Source organism: Oryctolagus cuniculus, chromosome 8 (genome assembly GCF_964237555.1).
Source record: "Oryctolagus cuniculus chromosome 8, mOryCun1.1, whole genome shotgun sequence".
Taxonomy (NCBI): Eukaryota; Metazoa; Chordata; class Mammalia; order Lagomorpha; family Leporidae; genus Oryctolagus; species Oryctolagus cuniculus.
This window is the reverse complement of record NC_091439.1, coordinates 106,841,232-106,861,039: the sequence shown is the minus strand read 5'-3', so window position 1 is coordinate 106,861,039 and position 19,808 is coordinate 106,841,232.

Below are 19,808 nucleotides of genomic sequence, written 5' to 3'. Positions count from 1 at the left end.
AACATTATGTATCTTTCTGCTATGATACCATTAGCCGTTTCTTTGGCTTTAAAATTGATCATTTTCTTATTAAATTCAGAGTATATTTCAACAAGATCATGTTTAGCCCTCAAAAAGCAAAACTGGAAGGTTAAATGAGAAACATAAAACTCTGTTTCTTGAGAAAGACAATGGGCAATAAGAGTTGATATGTGGTGGTTATTAACTTGGTATAATATTCTCAAAGTTTCTTTTTCACTGTTTCCTTCCCTAAAGGCAAAAAAAAAAAAAAAAAAAAACCAAAATACCAAACCAGGATTCTAGTTAAGTACTTTGAATTAGTTATGTAGGTTCCTAAAGGATGATACTGAAAAGAACAGTTCAGGCTTCATATAATAGATCATTATCATTGTCCTAAAGCAGCAGAAAAACAAAACAAAACAAAAAAGCAAAAATATGTCAGTTGGTCAAGGAACTGATGGCTATTTTTCTGGTGTAAAATTTATATAGATTTTCAAATGTGTAAAGTGGAAAATATCATGTTATAATTCCAGTGTACTGGATTTTGACACTTTTATAATTATGCTATTTTCATCAAATCATCCTACTCAAGCATACTGTACATAGGCTCTCATGACAACTGGTTTAGTGTGAATGCAACCACTTTTCACAGAGTTAGTATCTTGGTTATAGAACATAATGCCCGGAATAGTGCTACCCTCAATGCATCTGTTCTCAGGGCATATATCTTCTTCAGAATTGTTTTTTCTCTCTGTAAATAACATTGCTGGTCAAAAGAGCTCATTTTTTAAAGATTTATTTCTTCATCTGAAAGTCAGAGTTATACCATACACACACACACACACACACGCATACACATACAGACACAGAGAGAGGGGGGGAAGAAAGAGAGAGAGAGAGAGAGAGAGAGAGAGAGAGAGAGAATCTTCCATCTGCTGGCTTACTCCCTAGAAGCCCCACCAGCCAGGGCTGGGCCAGCTGGATCGGAAGTAGAGCATCTGGGGCTTGGACTGGTGCCTGCTACACCGCAACACTGTTGAACCTGTTTCACAGTATTATCTGTTGTAATTTTGTCTTTAAATTTGTTAATCTCTATTAATGCCCAAGTAGGTTTTGATCTACATGAGTGGGTCACAAAGAATGTTTTGTCCAGCATAAATTTATTCAACCAGATTCTAGCAAAAACCAGAACCTGAAAGGGTTAATTGATGTAAGTTAAAAAAATGGATTTATTCCAGAGATGTGGGTAGAATTAAGAGAAGCAAGAAGGGATAGTGATGCATTTGGAGACATTCAACAAGTGGAAGTCCTGACTGATGGAGTGAGGGAGAGAGTGGTAGTACCAGAACCCAGTATGGCTGTAGTTGGAGGACACGGGCTCCCTAATTGTAGCCATGGCCACCCAGAAAAGCTAATGTCAATCATGACCTGAGAATGTGGGGATTCAAGTGTTGTTACAATCAGTACCTCATAACTGCCTTCTAATCTGCTCTCCTGCTAATACTGGCTATTGACTGAAACCAGTAAGATGCCAGAGAGAAGCATGTCTCAAGGAAGAAAGTTCTGGGGGCAAAGATTAGGGTAGAGATTGGATTCAGAAAAGGTCAAAGGAAATGATGACTCACCAGCACAGCCAACCCCATTTTCTAAATTGCATTTATCCTGTTCTTCACTGAGACAGACAAATCTGCAGCAAGGGAAGATAATCCCCAAACACCGGGAAGCAGGAACTGTTAAGCACTTCATCACTTTGAGGAGAAGTCAATGCAGTCAGAATCCCACCAGGATCCTTAAGTGTAATGTTATTATTGGCCTCTGTTCCCTATGTATGAGATGTTAGGCAGTAGGGGTGGATGAAAAGGAGACAGTGGCAATTAATATGAAATGTAAGTGATCCCCATGCCCACTTCTGTAGCTTATTACCAAGCTTAAGTTACAAGGCTTCTTGGAAAGTATACCTTCATCCTTTGATCACAAATTTTATGTTCTTTTTATTTTCTGGCAGCATTAATTGATGAGTTCTTTATCCTTTAATGTGTCACAAGTCTTCACTCCAGCATGACCCAAGGCCCTGGTCACTGTCCACTTATTATGTTGTTTCAATTTCCCCTTGCAATAAAATGAGAATAGCTGTACTGATGTACACCAGTTGTGAGTTGCTTGGATTTCAAATTTGTCTTTTCTGCCACTAGTTGGAAATATCAAAATTTTCCTTGGTAATTGAACTATTCAAAGCAGTAACAGACTCCTAGCCTGCTGATTCATCAAAATAAGGAACCCAAATTATCCCAAGGGAACTCTCAGTTTCTATTTCCATGGAATCGTCACCGTGTTCCACGGTAGAAACATTTTATTATGTGAGTACTTGCTTTCCAAACACTGGGGCCATTTCTATAGTACACAGTAGTAGCTATTACTGTGATAATAAGAGAGGTATTCCCACATAGGCTCCTGGTTTCCTAGGTCCATGAACCGTATCTGCAGAGAAGGTAGTACCATCCACTGTCTATGGTTTAAAGCATATTATACTTTCTATAAGAACCGCACTACACATTCACAGATTGTCTTCATTTACCTACTGGCATTCCAAGCTTTTGGTGGTCAACTCACCACATTCTCAACAACCTGTCTTCTGGGGAATATGTCAAGACCAGGGTACTTCTTGGTGCAGGTCCTTTGCTACTGTAAAGTGTGTCCCCTCCCTCTTTTAATTTTCTTTCTTTCTGACACTAATGCCTTTCGTTAGACCATGAAGAGAAATATTGATAGAATTTGTGGGCACAAAGGAAAACCTGCGCTAGTATATTAATCTATTCTCGTAAATCTATTTTGCAACATTTGTGGTAAAAGAGGTGTAAAATAATCAATGTTCACCTCATGAGCAGCTGGCTCTTCCCTTACTTTTCACTTCTGCTGTGGGAATGTCAGTGACCAGGTCAGCATCAGTGAAAGAAGGCTCACTTGACTCAGCTCATTCATAGCTTCGACCCTTGTCATCGTGGCCACTTTTTAAATGGACCCATTAAACAAGCCATTTAGTGGCCAGGGATAGAAGCTGACTGATGTCCTTGCAACAGGTAATTTTAATCACCTGATTGATGAGCCTTCGCCTCACTGGAGGGAATGTATGTGACCCATTTCCATACTCTGTCCACTCTGAGATGTTTATACACAGCCTTCTCTCACAGGCTCCCTAGTCACTCATCCTCTGCTCCAGCAACATGAACAGTCACTAAGCCATCATCAGATGACTATGAATCAATGTGGATTTCACATCAGGTAATTTAGTTCTCTTTCCAGATATCCACAGAAAGTGGTCAAAAAGAGCTATTTACCAAGACTACCCATCCAGATTTTCAAGATTCTACTTCTTTCTAAACATTGGTTTTAAAGTTAGCTTGTGAGATCTGAAGAAATTATGCCTTTAATGGCTTTATATCTCTATAGGACTTGTAAGGTGGCTTTGTGTGTATCTAATCCACCTTAATGTCTGCACTCCAGCTATGTGAAAAAAACAAAGAAGTTCTTGCACTTTGAAAAGGAATCTCAAGTTTTGAGTGAACTTGCATGTGTGGTTGTATATTAGTTAGAAATAACAAACCTACTTCAGCTTTATAAATCAATAAAGTTAATGTAGCAATTAAATACAACAGCAAACTCATCACCCAAAGCTGCTTTCCACTGTACTTTGTGGTCTGCCACCTCTGATAATTTGAAAAATCATGATGCCATGGTAGCTGTGGAAACATCATCTCACCTCCTGGCAAATAGGTTATTTGTGTGCTTATCAAATTTGTGAGACTTTGGTGCTGAAATCCCAGTTTGAGGGTGTGTGTCCTATGAACATTCCTGGAAAAAAATCTCTTATCAACCACAGTTCTGGAAGGGAATTGCTGACAGACACAAAAAGGTCATTTTAGAGAAAATGAAATCAGATCACTTACAACTGGGTGCAGGGTTAAAGGTAGAAACAGGAAAGTATAGAACTCCTAGGGCCTAGCAACAGTTACTATGGAACAGTTACCAGGGACCAGCTGTGATCATACCTAGTCTCAAAGAGTAAAAGGAGGGGGAAATGCTATTGGACCCCATTTAGGGAAGGCAAGGAGAGGAGCATGTGTAGAGACCCTAACACTGTCAATACCACAGGCTATTAAGGAGAAGCTAATGGGCTTTGCTCTGCTCCCTGCTGAACTTCCAGTGCCTCCGATTGATCAAGTGCACCAGGAAAACAGAGAACAATGGATCCTGACTGATGTGGTCCATTAAGCTCACCAACCAGGGAACAGAGAAGAGTGAGGCAGAGAAGTGTAAAAGAAAATGGAGAAAATCAGACGTAGAGCATGGGTTGTTTCTGATTAATAAACTGGTGCCTTTGGATTAGTATTTTTCTGTTTTATTCTTTTAGCTATCAATCTACATTTGTGTTGCTTAGGGAAAGCAATATCCATAAAGTCCTTTGAGGCTAAAATATGGGAAAGCTTATGGATTTAGCCCAGCCATAGCAATCTAAGCACCAAAGGCTAAAGGGTTTCATGCTCTGAGCATATATTAGTTCTCCGGGGCTGCCATAGCAAAGTACCAGCAACAGCCTGGCTTACCCCACGGAACCGCTTCATCACACAGCTTTGAACTCCAAAAGTCCAAGATTAAGGTGCTGGCAGGGTTGGTGCCTCTGGAGGGCAGTGAGGAAGAATCTGTCCCTTGCCGCTTCCTAAGCTCCTACTACTATGCTAGAACTCTGGTGATCACCCCAGTCTCTGTCTTTATTTTCATGCAGTGTTCGTGTGTGTGCGCGTGCACGCGCGCGCGTGTGTGTGTGTGTGTGTGTAGGTGGTGGTGGTTGTGTCCATATTTCCTCTTTTCATAGGGACACCAGTCACTTTGAACTAGGGGCCCACAGTACTCAAGTAGGACTTCTTGCTTCTCAGAATTATTGCTTTTCATGTTCAAAACTGTTGGGCACTACTTACCGGGAAAGAAAACTGGGAATTTTACAGTAAATTTGGATTTAAATTCAGGAGGTAGCAGGACAAGCAATGGGATAAAATTACTCTGTTAAAAAAAAAAAAAAGAAATTATCAATTCCCAACTTGACTCTCACTGGGATTAAACATGACAATAGGTCTGATCTGATTTCATCATCATTTAAAAAAATCATCTATTATTTTTCACTTTATGTTTCTGTGTGGGAGCAAACTGTTGAAATCCTTACTTAATGTTTACTAAGCTGATCTTCTGTATATTAAGATAATCGAAAATGAATCTTGATGTGAATGGAAGGGGAGAGGGAGTGGGAAAGGGGAGGGTTGTGGGTGGGAGGGACGGTATGGGGGGGAAGCCATTGTAATCCATAAGTCGTACTTTGGAAATTTATATTCATTAAATAAAAGTTAAAAAAATTACTCTGAATAAATGATTCAAAAGTTATCTTTGGCAAAAAATCTTAATGATTCTTAAACACTCTATTCCGGTGAGATTTGTTAATCTAAGTTTCTTAACTAATTACAACTGCAATGACTTTATTTTCAACTAAGTAAAACTTCAGATGTACTGAGGTTAGGACTTCGATGTATTGATTTTGGGAATACACAATTCAACCCACAACAGATCCTAGTGTCTAATACAATGTATGTCTCATAGTAAGTGCCCAATAAATGTCTTTAAATAATGGTAAGAGTAGTAGGAGAATAGATTTAACCTCATTTAAATGTTTTATTTTTTTCCTTTTTTGGGGTTAATCAGTTAATATTCATTAATTAATTGCTTTCAGTTGGATAGCCCATTAATCCACATATGATTCTCTTTAAAATTATAAATTTAAGAGACTTAGTGTCAGATAGTATTTCCTATTTGCTCCTAATGATTAATTAATGATATAATAACTCTATTCCTTGTTGAGTGATAAATCCTTCTACTCAAGTTTTATCTCTAGTGTTAGCCAGTTCCAGAGACCGTTGGAAATCTCAAAATGTCATAAATATCATTCTCTGAATAATCAGTTTACCTCCTGCATCAGGAGCTTTGATGGAAAAATTATTGGACTGGTTACTTGTATGTGATTTTGAAACATAAAATAATCCAATTATTTTAAAATCTAACTTTGAGATTTATCCCAATGATAACATGTATAATAACAAATAAGATAGTTTTTTTTCCAAAACACTTTGTCAAGTTTCCAAATTAATTTCACTTGTTATCCTGTTGCCTGTCCTATTACCGCTTGCATTTAAACCCAAGTTTGCTGTCTGAAATTTACAGGCAAGCTTTTCCTTTCCAGTGAAGAGGGCCCTATAGTTTTGAACATGAAATAGAGTGATTCTGAGATCGTCAGCCCCTCTCTCTATTTTTCTCCTACTGGATCATGAACAACACTCTTGTGTTTATAAGCTTTCTGGCAGGGTCCCACAACACCTGACAATGCACTTCTGTGTGGAGAGTCTCTGAATTGGATCCCAGCTCTTTGGTTAGGACCTGAGTTAGGAACTTATTAAATAAGACTGTATATCAAATTGTTGAACTGAAATAAAATTGGCCTGCATCTGCTTTTTTTTTTCTCTTTGACAGGCAGAGTGGACAGTGAGAGAGAGAGAGACAGAGAGAAAGGTCTTCCTTTTTTCCATTGGTTCACCCTCCAATGGCCACCGCGGCCAGCACACTGCCGCAAGCGCACCGCACCGATCCAAAGCCAGGAGCCAGGTACTTATCCTGGTCTCCCATGGGGTGCAGGGCCCCAGCACTTGGGCCATCCTCCACTGCACTCCCTCGCCACAGCAGAGAGCTGAGTCTGTACCACAGTAGCCTCTGAATATAGTAAATGCATCATAGTTTGAGGGTGAAAAAACTGGAACCCAACCTAAGCATACACCCAAGTAAGCAAGCAAGTGATTCTCAACCAATCATAGCAGCTGAACCTCCAGTCAATCAGAGGCTGGAAGCTGCCAAATTATGACTTTATAAGGCAAATGCTAAACTGCAGCCAATCAGGTTGTTTTGTATGTCACTGTCTTTTCTCCGGCTATAAATACAATCTGCTCATCATCTTACTCAAATAAGCTTTGCAAAATTCAGCTGGTCTCGGATTTGCTATTAGCTCCATATGTAAGCAAATATTTAGTATTATTTCCTGTAATCTCCTAGTCATTATTTGATCATTTCATCTTCACTAAAACCTTATTACAAATTCCATTTAACAGATGGAGACATTTCTAAGGAGAATAATTAATCTACCCAAAGATATAGCTGGCAAGGGATGGTAGCTACTTTTATAATTATAAATGGTTTCAGAATCCACTATAATTTTTTCATTCTTATATGTATATGTGTATATATATAATTTATTTCAAAGGCAGATACACACACACACACACACACATATATATATATATATATATATCCATCCATCGTCCATCCACTGGGTCATTCCCAAATGGCCACAATGGCCAGGGCTGGCCAGACTGAAACCAGGAGCCAGGAGCTTCATTGGGATCTCCCACATGGGTTCAGGGGCCAATGGACTTGGGCCATCCTCTGGTGCTTTCCCAGGCACATTAGCAGGGAGCTGGTTTGGAAGTGGAGCAGTTGGGCCTTGAACCGGTGTCCATAAAGAATGCCAGCATCGTAGGTGGCAGCTTTACCCACTATACCACAGCACCAGCCCATGCAATTTATATCATTTTAAGAACAATTTGAGAGCAATTTAACAAGTAGGCAAGATGGACCCTCCTCAAACCATTTGCTGCTTTGTTGGCCTTGAACTCTCTGGGCACAGGGAACTAGGTAACTCTTACTTCCGTTTTAAAATTCTGCTTGATATCCATTGTTGTAAGATACGTTTCTTGCCACACTTCTCATTTGTCATTGATGGTGTTTATTTTATATGTAACTTCATGCTCAGTTTGTCCTCCTCAGGAGGTAGAAAACTCTGTTAGGGCAGGGGTTTCTCTGACTCACTTCCCTACCTATTCCCTCCACTGTGGGGAGCAACTCGGACTAGACTAAGTTACTGGAATTAAGACTTATTCTATGCATCTGCTCTCCCACAATATGGCTCTGAGAAGGGAGAAACAGCTTCTACACAGCTGCCTCCAGTTCAACCAATAAGCTGTAGGACTTACTCCTGATTGGAGGAGAGCAGCCTACTCGGCGTGTGGGTAGCAGAGTTGGGATTGGTGGAAGAGGACTATAAAGGAGGAGAGAGACAACATGCATCAGGTAACATCTATCTGAAGGAACACCTGTGCAGCCCCCGAGAGAGCCGGCCGGCGGTGTGCCGCTCCCCCACGGAAGTGGGGAACGTGGCAGGGGGAACCGCCCTTCCATGGAGGTGGAAGGGACGGTAGCCAACCCGGGAAGAACCAGCAGCAAACCCGGGAAGAGCCGAGCAGACAAAAGAACAGCGCAGGGTCCTGTGTCGTTCCTCCACAAAGACGGGGAGCGACACTCTACAAAGTATACTTCCTGACTGTGCTGTAGGCAGGTGTCTTGCTGGACAAATAAGAACACACATATCAGTATGTTTGCCTTGAACAGGATCTAAAAGGCAGAAGTTCAGTGTGTTTTTTATGCTCAGTAAGTCCCAACAACAATTCAAACATGGCAGTTGGGATTTTAAAGGAAACAACTCCTTTCTGTTCTAATATTCTGAAAATTTATGGAAAAGATAATGACACAATAACTGTTTTAGAGGCCATTGAGCTGCCACAAAATGCTAAAAGACACATACACGTACATAATACATATTATTTTTTAGTAAGCTACAAAAATGGATGAATTTGAAATAAGGTTTGACACTCCAAGAGGCACTAGCTTGAGATAATATTTTCTATTTTAATTGGGATTCTCATTGTTCACAGCATATATTCTCACAAACATTGAGCCATTTTAAAGAGCATAGTTTACTTATTTGATCAGACCTATTTCAATTCACCTTAATAAGGTCTTAATGCAAGTACGAATCACAAATACGAAATAAAACGGTTTTCACCTAAGCATATCCATGAGTTTGCTCATATTAGGTTGATTAAACATAGTAGATTAATGCTGGATGCCTATTACAGTGGAAAAAAACCTGCAGACATAAGCTCTGCAAATTTCACTCCAGTGCCTTATAGTCACATGGCACATAACCCTTGAAGAGCATCAGAATTCTTAGGGAGAAAATTGCAGTTCAATTTAAAAGACAGCGTCCCAGTCCTTGAGACACTTAGTGTATTTGATGTTCAAGCATTCAAATTTGCATTTTTGATGAATTTTCCGATGATCTCCATTTTTCCTGTAGGTTGGGAAACCACAAAACTTTTAAGTAATAAGATAGGAAAACTGATTTTGCCTAATATATGTTTCACTTCTGAATAGTACCTTAGAAACTTGGGGAGATGAGTTAATTATTTCAGCTGCCAGTTGCTCAAGATTTCAGCTATTCTTTTTCAACCCAAAACAGAGGGGCAAGAAGTTTCATTCATTCATGAATTAAGTGAAATGTGGAATAAGGATAGGAAGTAATGCTAGGGCATGAGTATAATGAGTACAATGGCACTTGGTTGTAATTATATAAGCACAGATTTCTGCACTAAATACCAAATTTCAGAGTATAGTAGGAAGCCACATAAAACTCAGTTTGCCTCTTAAATATATCTCCTCAGCATGGGTTTTTCTTTTAAAAGCAGAAAAAAGATTCATGACCAGAAACTTGAGCTAAAAATACATATTAAGAAGGTGTAATTTTGGCTATTTCTTACCTTGAATCCCAAATTACTTTCCAAAGCCTCCATTACTCTTGTATTATATAATGCTTCCTTTAACAGGCCAAGTTTTGGAAGAAACTGTAGAACTTAGAGCTATTATGCAAGATATCAACATTCCCTTAGCCAAACTTCACAGAATTCACACACAAAGAGATGAAGATGGGATAGGGGATAGATTTTACTTTGTGTGAATACAGTCTTTTTGGAATGCTACATCTAACTGTGAAATCGTTTTTCAGATCCTAACTGTATTTGTGTAAATTAGAATCTCAGGCAATGTTTTCTACAGCAGTTGTCAGTGTCTGATAGAAGTGTTAACAGTGACGGCAAAAGCAGCTCAGAGTGGTGTCTACCATGATGGAGTGACATTCAAGACAGAGCCATTCTGAATGCAGATGACAACTCACAAAACCTGCATTATATTTGTCAAGAGGACAAAGAATCATTTTCCATTGAGCTAGAGTCACAAAATCTGAGTGCCACCAAGGGTAGTTTCAGAGCTTCTGCACGTCTCAATTTTATCTCTTCACAATCTCAAATGGGTAAGTTTGATCTAGTTTGGATGTTAGAGAAAGTGAGTTCATATTTGCTCCTTAAAGATTTTATTTATTTATTTTTTGACAGGCAGAGTGGAAAGTGAGAGAGAGAGAGACAGAGAGAAAGGTCTTCCTTTTTTCCATTGGTTCACCCCCCAATGGCCACTGTAGCCGGTGCACTGTGCTGATCCAAAGCCAGGAGCCAGGTGCTGCTCCTGGTCTCCCATGCGGGTACAGGGCCCAAGGACCTGGGCCATCCTCCACTGCACTCCTGGGCCACAGTAGAGAGCTGGACATGAAGAGGAGTGACCGGGACAGAATCCGGTGCCCCGACCAGGACTAGAACCCGGGCTGCTGGTGCTGCAGGCGGTGGAGGATTAGCCTAGTGAGCCACGATGCCGGCCTCTTTAAAGATGTTAAAGCTCTGTACTCCACAATACTTATATTGTGTGCTTATATATGTACTTATATCTTAGAAAATGATTTGTGATGACTTGGAAACCAGGGAAGGATGAAGCATTTATTTTCTTCTTCCCTAATATTTTCTAAATCTCATTTTAATTAGAAAAATATTTTAGTTCTCAGGCCCAAACTTTTTTTTTTTTAACTTTTATTTAATGAATATAAACTTCCAAAGTACGACTTATGGATTACAATGGCTTCCCCCCAATACCGTCCCTCCCACCCACAAACCTCCCCTTTCCCACTCCCTCTCCCCTTCCATTCACATCAAGATTCATTTTCGATTATCTTAATATACAGAAGATCAGCTTAGTATACATTAAGTAAGGATTTCAACAGTTTGCTCCCACACAGAAACATAAAGTGGAAAATAATAGATGATTTTTTTAAATGATGATGAAATCAGATCAGACTTATTGTCATGTTTAATCCCAGTGAGAGTCAAGTTGGCAATTGATAATTTCTTTTTTTTTTTTTTTTACAGAAGATCAGTTTAGTATGCATTAAGTAAAGATTTCAACAGTTTGCACCCCCATAGAAACACAAAGTGAAATATATTGTTTGAGTACTCGTTATAGCATTAAATCTCAATGCACAGCACATTAAGGACAGAGATCCTACATGAGGAGTAAGTGCACAGTGACTCCTGTTGTTGACTTTACAAATTGACACTCCTGTCTATGGCATCAGTAATCTCCCTATGCTCCAGTCATGAGTTTCCAAGGCTATGGAAGCCCTCTGAGTTCTCCGACTCTTATCTTGTTTAGACAAGGTCATAGTCAAAGTGGAGGTTCTCTCTTCCCTTCAGAGAAAGGTACCTCCTTCTTTGAAGACCTGTTCTTTCCACTGGGATCTCACTCACAGAGATCTTTTGCCAGAGTGTCTTGGCTTTCCATGCCTGAAATACTCTCATGGGCTCTTCAGCCAGATCCGAATGCCTTTAGGGCTGATTCTGAGGCCAGAGTGCTATTTAGGACATCTGCCATTCTATGAGTCTGCTGAGTATCTCACTTCCCATGTCAGGCCCAAACTTTTTCCTCACAATTTGATCTGTTTCATCAGGACAGCACGAGGGAAACATTAGAAGAACTTGGAATATTATTTCAAATAGCCCATTGTCAATTTGATCTTTACGAATTTAGCATTTTTCAATAACCATAAATATTTGTAGCAGGAAGCAGTCTGTCATTTAGATAAGGCAGATATTTGAACCTCATATGCTGAGGCATTAGAGTGTATATTTTTTTTATTATTTTATTTTTATTTTTTGACAGGCAGAGTGGGCAGTGAGAGAGAGACAGAGAGAAAGGTCTTCCTTTGCCGTTGGTTCACCCTCCAATGGCCGCCGCGGCCGGCGTGCTGCGGCCAGCGCACTGCACTGATCCGATGGCAGGAGCCAGGAGCCAGGTGCTTTTCCTGGTCTCCCATGGGGTGCAGGGCCCAAGCACCTGGGCCATCCTCCACTGCACTCCCTGGCCACAGCAGAGAGCTGGCCTGGAAGAGAGGCAACCGGGACAGAATCCGGCACCCCAACCGGGACTAGAACCTGGTGTGCCGGCGCTGCTAGGCGGAGGATTAGCCTAGTGAGCCGCGGTGCCGGCTAGAGTGTATCTTGACATAGGTGCTGAGCCAACTGGATCTCCAATCATCTTTGGGCTTCTATTCATTTTCATCCCCGCAATAAGAGAATTTAGGTTCATGAAAATTTAAGTAAAATTATTTTTGGAACACATTGGAAAGGGAATTAACTTGAAATATGTATACACACACACAGTTCAAAAGTTCACTGAAAAATGTAATTAAAGATGTTTATTTTGGTGCAAAAACTGAAATTCATGAACATTTTTTTCATAATACACAGCATCCATGAGCTTATTGAAGACCCTGCTCTGCATGGATTTCAAATGTTTTTGCACCAAAATAAACTGAGTTTTCCATAAAATTTTTGAAGTACTCTCTTTTTGAAGGAAACATGTACCTTTGCTTGGAAACAGGATTTAAGGAAAAGGTGGGAGACTGTAATCATATTTTCACATTTGTGATGGAATCAAGATTTATCACATTTTGAATGTCAAGATTTATCTCTCAAGTGCCAAATGTTTCAGGGAGTTGTCTACTTGGGTGAAATGAAACTTATTATTTTTCTTATGAAAGCTGTCATTGAAATTTGGAGTCCTTCCAATTCAAGTTGAAAGGTGTATATGGGGTTAATTTAATGCTCATTATTCCTGCCTTCTTCTTTATCACTGTAACATTGTAGAATGGTTAATTTTTAAAAATATGCTTTATGGGATAAATTCTTAAAGCAATTCTGTCTCTCTTCTTCCTTGGTGATTAAAAAGTTAGCCACAAAAAGGTTTTATTTGAAGCCATGGCCATTAAATACAAGCACAGACATACACAGATGTTGAAATTTTACAGAATTTGGGCTGGCGCCGCATCTCACTAGGCGAATCCTCCGCCTGCGGTGCGGCAGCCCTGGTTCTAGTCCCGGTCAGGGTGCTGGATTCTGTCCCGGTTGCCCCTCTTCCAATCTAGCTCTCTGCTGTGGCCCGGGAAGGCAGAGGAGGATGGCCCAAGTGCTTGGGCCCTGCACCTGCATGGGAGACCAAGAGGAAGCACCTGGCTCCTGGCTTCGGATTGGTGCAGCGCCGGCAGTAGCAGCCATTTGGGGGATGATCCAACGGAAAAAGGAAGACCTTTCTTTCTGTCTCTCTCTCTCACTCTCTCTCTCTCACTGTCTAACTCTGCCTGTCAAAAAAAAAAAAAAAAGAAAGAAAGAAAGAAAGAAAGAAAGAAAGAAAGAAAGAAAGAAAAAACAGTACATGAAATTTTACAGAATTTATGAATTTTTTGTGGGTAACTTTGAAGGATGAGAGACTATGCATTAAAATACACATTTATGTTGTTCCTACTGGAAGGAATAGAGGTAAAACGCTATGTTCATACCACAATCAAAAAAAGTAATATGTAAAAGTGAAGAGAAGCAATCCACAGAAGGCAGTTACAATAGTGCAGAGCAGAAGAGAACTAAGTTTTGAAGGCGCATTCTGGATAATAACTCTCATAAGAAGGAGTGACAGGCAAATCCATCAGTCTTAACGCAATGATCTGTCAGGAAAGCACGTGTATTTGGAAATAACCCAAACATTAAAACCACGTATGTAAATCAGAAATAATTAAATCAGGTGAAAATCTTTCAGAGCTATATTGAAACATGTTTAGATGGTAGCAAATTAGCTTCTCACATTTTTTGGAAAAGTTTTTCCTTTCCCACAACCTTCTAACCAATCTAAAATCCTTTTTTGTCATATCTTTAAATTAAAATGAATCCTCTGGCCTCAGAATCAGCACTTTAAGCATTCGGATCTGGCTAAAAAGCCCATGAGAGTTTTTCAGACATGGAAAGCCAAGACACTGTGACAAAAAAATGACCTAAATGAAAGATCTCTGTGAGTGAGATCCCAGTGGAAAGAATGGGTCATCAAAGAAGGAGGTACATTTCTATGAAGGGAGGAGAGAACTTCCACTTTGATTATGGCCTTGTTTGAGTTTGTGAACTCAAGAGGCTTCCATGGCCTTGGCAGCTCATGACAAGAGCCTCGGGTGATTACTGACATAAATAACAGTGTCAATTGTTAAATCAACAACAGGAGTCACTGTGCACCTACTCCCCATGTAGGATCTCTGTACTTCATGTGTTGTACTCTGCAAATTAACTGTGAAACCACTACTCAAACAGTACTCTATACTTTGTGTGTCTATGTGGATGCAGTCTGCTGAAATCTTTACTTAGTATATACTAAATTGATCTTCCGTTTATAAGGATAATTGAAAATGAATCTTAATGAAGAATGGGATGGGAGAGGGAGTGGGAGGGGAATGGTTGCAGGTGGGAGGAGGTTATGGGGGGAAAAGCTGCTATAATCAAAAAGTTGTACTTTGGAAATTTATATTTATTAAATAAAAGTTGAAAAAAAGACATAATTATAATAAAACTCTTTGAGGATAGAGGTTCTGCATGAGACATTAGTGCACAGTGACTCCTGTTGTAATTTAACAATTAACACTCTTATCTATGAGGTCAGTGATTACCTGAGGCTCTTGACTTGAGCTGCCTAGGCTATGGAAGAATTTTGAATCCACAAATTCCAGCAATATTTAGACAAGGCCATAAGGAAAGTAGAAGTTTTCTGCTCCCTTCAAAAAAAAGTACCTCCTTCTTTGATGGCCACTTCTTTCCACTGGGGTCTCAGCCACTGAGGTGCTTCATGTAGGACATTTTATTGCCATAGCATCTTGGTTTTCCATGCCTGAAATTCCCTTGTGGGCTTTTCAGTGAGACCAGAATGACTCAAGGGTTGATTCTGAGGCGAGAATATATTTAAAGTTATTGTCATTCTCAGGCCACTGTGTGGATTGCTTCCCATGTTGGAGTATTAACTCTTTTTTAATTCTATCTATTATTATTACCAGACATTCAGTCCTATCCATACGATTACTTTTACACTTAAGATGGCATTTTTGCTACCCAATCTAAATGGATTTGGGGTCCCATGATTGATTTTTAAACTTTATCCTTAGAAGTAAGTCCATTGGAATGTATTTAGAACTATACAGCTTTACAGTTACAAACTTTATACCTTCATAATTACAACTTTAGGAACATTGTGATTCTTCCCACCATGCCCACCCTCCAACCCATATTCCTAACCCTCTTCCTCCTCCCTTTCTTATTCTCACTCTTATTTTTTACTGAGGTCTATTTTCAATTCACTTTATAAACATATGTTTAATTCTATTTTAACAGTTCATCAAATAGTGTGTGTATATATATACTATTGCTCAACAGTCAAGACAAGGCTGTTCAAGTCATTACTTCTCAAAGTGTCAATTACACTTCTACAGATTGCCTTTTAGGTAATATATCAGGTATCACAGTTCATTGCATTTGTATATTGCATTTGTCCCTTTGGGACTGGCTTATTTCACTAAGTATGATGTTTTCCAGATTCATCTGTTTTGTTGTAAATAACTGGATTTCATTTTTTTTACCACTGTGTAGTATTCCGTAGTGTATATAACCCATAATTTTTTTATGCAGTCTTCGGTTGATAGGCATTTATGTTGATTGCATGTCTTAGCTATTGGGAATCTAGCTGCAATAAACATGGAGATTCAATTGTCTTCACAGTTTACATTCCCACTACAGTGGATTAGGGTATCTTTTTCCCCATATCCTTGCCAGCATTTGTTTGTTGATTTCTGTATGCAGGCCATTCTAATGGGGGTGAGGGGAAACCTCTTTGTGGTTTTATTTGCATTTTCCTGAGGGGTAGAGATCCTGAGCATTTTTTTCATGTTGGCCATTTGTATTTCCTCTTTTGAAAAATGTCTGTTTAAGTCCTTTGCCCATTTCTTCCTGGGTTGCTTGTTCTGTTGTTGTGGAGTTTCTTGATCTCTTTATATACTCTGGTTACTAATCCTTTATCAGCTGAATAGTTTGCAAATAATTTCTCCCATTCTGTCAGTTGCCTCTTCACTTTCCTGAATGTTTCTTTTGCATTACAGAAGCTTCTCAATTTGATGTAATCCCATCTGTCAATTTTGGCTTTGAATGCCAAAAAAGATTTCAACAAGTAGTATGGAGACAAAAAACAATGTTCCTCAATGGAAGAGACAACTGTTGTAAATAATCACTGATTCTCAAAATACCCATTTAACTCCAACACATTACATTTTAGGTATGCTATTAGATACATTGCCAAAGAAAAACATATGATAGCTGTCTTCTTTTTTTTTTGAGACTGACTTATTTCACTAATTATAATGGTTTCCTGCTGCATCTGTCTTGTTGCAAAAGATAGCTGCATCTATCTTGTTGCAAAAGACAGAATTTCATTTTTCTTTTTATAGCTGAATAGTACTCCATTTTATATATACACACACACTGTATATATAGTACTCCATTATATATATATATATATGTAGTACTCCTTTATATATATGTGTATGTATGTGTGTATATATATATATATATATATACACACCATAATTTATTTTTCCAGTCAATAGTTGATGGGCATCTGGATTGATTCCGTATCTTAGCTATTGTGAATTGTGCTACAATGAACAAGGGGGTACAGATAATTCGTTAATATACTGATTTCTTTTGGTTTGGGTAAATTCCTAGGAGTGGGATGGCAGGACAATATAGTAGGTCTATATTCAGATTTCTGAGGTATCTCCATACTATCTTCCACAGTGGATGCACAAATTTACATTCCCATCAACCGTGAGCCAGGGTACCTTTTTCCCCACATCCTGACCAGCATTTGTCATTTGTTGATTACTGTCTGAGAGCCATTCTAACTGAAGTGAGATGAAACTTCCTTGTGGTTTTGATTTGCATTTCCCTGATGCCTCGTGATTCTGAGCTTTTTCTCAAGTGTCTGTTGGTTATTGGAATTTCTTCTATTGAACAATGCCTGTTCAAGTCCTTTGCCCATTTCCTAACTGGATTGTTTTGTTGTTGTTGAATTTATTGAGTTCTTTGTAGATTCCGTATGTTAACACTTTATCAGTTGCATAGTTTGCAAATATTTTCTCCCATTCTGTCTGTTGCCTCTTCACTTTGCTGAGTAGTACTTTTGTAGTGCAGAAACTTCTCAATTTGATGTAATGACATTTCTCAACTTTGGTTTTGATTGCCTGTGTTTCTGGAGTCATTTTCAAGAAGCCTTTGCCTATGCCAAAATCTTGCAGAGTTTTTCCAGTGTTCTCTAGTAATTTGATGGTTCTGGTCATAGACTTAGGCTTTGGACCATTTTGAGTGGATTTTTGGATAAAGTGTAAGATAAGAGTCTAGTTTCATACTTTTGCAGAATTAAAGCCTATTGTTGGAGAAACACAGCAAAGTAAAGAAATGAATAACACAAAATTTACAGTGTCTGTTATTTAACAAAAGTTTAGTAAGTATGCAAAGAAGCAGGAAAAGACCCATAATCAGGAGGAAATTTAATTAATGAGATAGAGTTTAAGGACTTCAAAACTTACACTACAGTTAGTCTAAACATGCTAAGGAATGTAAAGGAAAACATTAGAGGATAACAACATGACAATAAGTTATAGAAAAGACCCAAATGCAATTTCTAGAGATTAACAATATTAAATAATTAATGAATTGACTTTATATTAGGCATCTCAGAAGAAACAATCTTGAAGACTAGCAATAGAATTACTCAAAATAAAGCTCATAGATGAAAATAAAGTCTGAAAACTTAGAACTAGCTTCAGTTACATGAATGTCATTGCACAATACTAAACTGTTTATATTAAGCATGTGTAATTGGAGTCTGAAAATAAAAAGGTGCATGTCAGGAAAGGACTTTGTAGCCATGGTTTTATATGTCAGAACTTTAGGACCATGTAGCTGTGCCACTTTTGTTTTAGGTCTTTCACATGCTTTCCGTTAAACATAATGAATGCTCAAGTATTAGTTGCTTGGATGACCTGTGAGGATCATACCAATGGCCTGAAGTTAATGCTGCCTGCTCACTGGTCTCTCTAATGTGGCAGACTTGGTGCTGCTAGTCATCTTATCTCCTTGCATCTGGCTTCTTCACAGTGAATATTCCCCATGATAAACTCTATGGGATTTTAAATAGTAGATTTAGATGGTATGTAGGGTCGCTTGTAATGCAATCTATAACTGAATGAGATACAAACCGATCTAGGTCATAGGGAGTGAGTACTGATTCCCTTCTCAATAGGAAGTATGTAAAAAAGGTTATGGTCATTTAAAAAAAAAAAAAAAAACTGCCCCATCAATATATTTCTTCCTGCTTGAAATACCTAACATGGATTGTTTGCTTGACTAAACCCCAACTAATTCAGAAATTGGTATCAAAATTTAGATGCTACAATTACAACAGTTGGATTTGATTTAACAAAAGTGTGGCAAATAGCAATCCAAGGGACATGGTAACTAGAGTATTACAAAATCATGCTATGCTCTGACAAGACATTTGGTAAAATTGTCACTGTGATACCCTGGAAGGCAGAATCCTTCCAGTGGAAAGTTTAAAAGGGAGTGACAGTGCGTGCTGGTTACCATTGGTGACATTTAGTGAGGTGTTACAAGGAAGAGATTAGTTCAAGCAAGAATTGACTGGTTTTCAAGCTGAGATCACAGGTAATAGAGAAAGTTCAGAGCTCAACTGCCTTACAAGATTGGAAAAGGTAACTATTTCTCCAAATCAAGTACTGAGAGTGAGTTGTAAAAGCCATTAAATAACCAAGACCTGCTAGGATTTCTCCCTAAAAAAGGTATCAACTGTGTGCTAATTAACAGTTAGAGATTTATTTTCCTCCCTGAACTGTATTGTTTCAGATAGTCTCCATGCAGATGGGGGGAGGAAGCACTGAAACAGGCACACTTGAAGGCATAGTCTAGGAAATAATTTGCATCTGGGGTAAGGAACTAATCAGAAATAAGTAGAAAATTACCAAAGCATAAGAGGATAGAATTTGTTAATATTTAGTGATCTCTTAAAAAAATGACAGCACTAAGAAGTCTTGGGACCAGAAGTGACTGTAAAATTTGCTTAGCTCCCAAGGAAGGTAGACATTTCTCATACTTAGCTAGAATATAATGAATATTTAACAAGGAAATACTCCCAAGAGGACAAATTTAGGGTTCTTAGAGAACAGTTTTCCCAGAAGATAGATTTAAGATATAATTAAAACAAAACTGTTGTTATCCCAAGGGTAGGTGGCTCTTAACAATGCCTCCCAGCTGGAGTTCATACTTCCAAGGGCCAGTGACTTCCTGTGTCATTCATTTCCCTCTTTCCCTAGCAGGAGAGTTCGCTGGGCTCTTCTTTTCAAGTTCCACCACTGGGGGTGATAGGGGCAGGGAGAAGAAAACGTCATGGCTCCTAGGTTACTGGATCATTCTCAGAAGCAAAGGTTGTACGTCACTCAGACGCTGAGTTGCACGCAGTGAATGGATCGGACTTCAAAGAGAAGGTAAATGAGTTCTGTGTATCACACTTTGGATGTG